Here is a 2,213-nt window from a genome sequence, read left to right as displayed (position 1 = left end):
AAAAAAAAAAAAAAAAAAAAAAAGAAACGTATCCTTGGTATTTAATTCAGAAATGGCCATATAATTATTGAGACTGTTTCCTCCTCCCTGTTCCACACCCCTACACTTTTCTGATAAGTAGAGCAGTTGTGGGGATCTGAGGTGCCACAGGATATCTATATAGCTCCGGGTTGCTCTGAAGTCAAGTGTATGGCACAGTGGCTGAGCCTGTGGGTGTCGTGTCTGGTGGCCTTTTGCCTACTCCCACATCTCCATGATCCTGGAAGGTCTGATTCCATTTGCTGGTTTCTGAGGATTTTGTTAAGCATTGGATCACAGAAAGAAGTACTGAGAAGCTATACCCAACTCAGCACTTCTAGGTATTGGTCCATTCAGAGGGTAGGGATGCGTCTGCTGAACTGCTATTGCAGGAGGTTGCATATCTGATGATTCACTTATATTTATGTTTTAACAGTTTTAACAGTTGTTTCACTGTAAATATACTTTTCATAGCCTAATTGTTTTCATAGTCTAATTTATCACATGTGATGTTCAAACTGACACTATGCTGATTTGCGAATAATAAAGATACAGTATTGAAAAAAGAAATAGCAAGGGATCATTAGAAATCAATCCAGCAGCTGCTAGATGATCCAAAGAAGAATAACATAACATTGATCAGAATCAATGAAAAAGCAGGAGCTAGCACAAATGGCATGAAAAACCTGTTTGTAGAAGTCATAGTGGAAAACTTCCCTGGCAAGGAAAAGAATTTGACATGTAGTAAGTGAGGCACATAGAACTCCAAATAGCCATGATTAAAAAAAAAATCTACAGCAAGGCATGTAACAGTCAAGGTTCCAGGAATTCAACACAAGAACCCAATATTAAAAGCTGTTAGAGGGCTGGGATTTAGCTCAGCGCAAAGCGCCTACCTGACAAATGCAGGGTTGTGAGTTTGATTCCTGGTACTGGAAGAAAAACAAAAAACAAAAAACAAAACAAAAAAAAAAACCAAAACAAAACAAAACAAAAAGCTGTTAGAGAAATGAAACAAATCACCTATAGAGGAAGGCCCATCTGAATCACAGAAGACTTCTCAACACAAACCCTCAAGTCAAGGAAAGCTTGGAGTGAAGTATATCAAGCCCTAAAAGAAAACAACCTCCAATCCGGATTGATGTACCCCACAAAACTATCTTTCAAAATTGATAGAGAGGGGCTGGGGATTTAGCTCAGCAGCACAGTGCCTGCCTGGCAAGCATGAGGTCATGAGTTTGATTCCCGGTAACAGAAAAAAAAAAAAAAATTGACGGAGAAATAAGATACTTCCATGATAAAGATCATCTGAGGAAATTCATGAACACCAAACCAGCACTCCAAAATGTTCTGAAGGACATTCTAGAATGAGATACCAAGAATTACAACTTGATGAACCCCAATACAATGAATCAACCAGTCAAGGCAAGCATTTATACGGGGGGGGGGGACCAACAACAGGAAAATAACATGACAAGAATAAGTCAATACATAATCAGTTATAACCATCAATGTTTTTGTTCTTTTGTTTTTTTGTTTTTTTGTTTTTTTTTTGGTTTTTCTCAGGTACCGGGAACTGAACTCACGACCTTGCGCTTGCCAGGCAGGCTCTTTGCCGCTGAGCTAAATCCCCAGCCCAACCATCAATGTTAATAGTCTCAGTTCATCAATCAAAAGAGACAGATTGGCAGAATGGATCAAGAAGCAAGATCCAACAATATACTGTATATAAGAAACATATTTAATTCAAAAAGAATTCATAGACTGAAAGTCAAATGATGGAAAGCAATACTTCACTTGGCAGGGAGCTGGAAAAAGCAGGAGTAGATATTCTATTTGTAGACATAGTGAACTTCAAGCCAAGACTGATTAAGAGAGACAAAGAAGACTTCATCCTTGCAAAGGGAACAATTCAAGAGGAAGAGACAACAATCATACATATATATGCCACAATACCAGCACATCCAACTATATAAAACAAATATTAATGAATATGAAAAATCAAATAAGCACTAATACAATTTTTTTTGTCCCTTTGAGGGTCTTGCTATGCATTTTAGACTGGCCTTGAGCTCACTTTGTACCCCAGGCTGGTCTCAAACTTGCAACAATCCTGCCTCGGCCTCCCAAGTGCTGAGATTATAGACATGTACCACCAAACTTGGCTTTTTTTTTTTTTTTTTTTCTTTTTTTTT

Source organism: Chinchilla lanigera, unplaced genomic scaffold, assembly GCF_000276665.1.
Source record: "Chinchilla lanigera isolate Chin_1 unplaced genomic scaffold, ChiLan1.0 scaffold00053, whole genome shotgun sequence".
In the NCBI taxonomy this organism is placed as follows: Eukaryota; Metazoa; Chordata; class Mammalia; order Rodentia; family Chinchillidae; genus Chinchilla; species Chinchilla lanigera.
Note: the sequence above shows the minus strand (reverse complement) of the source record.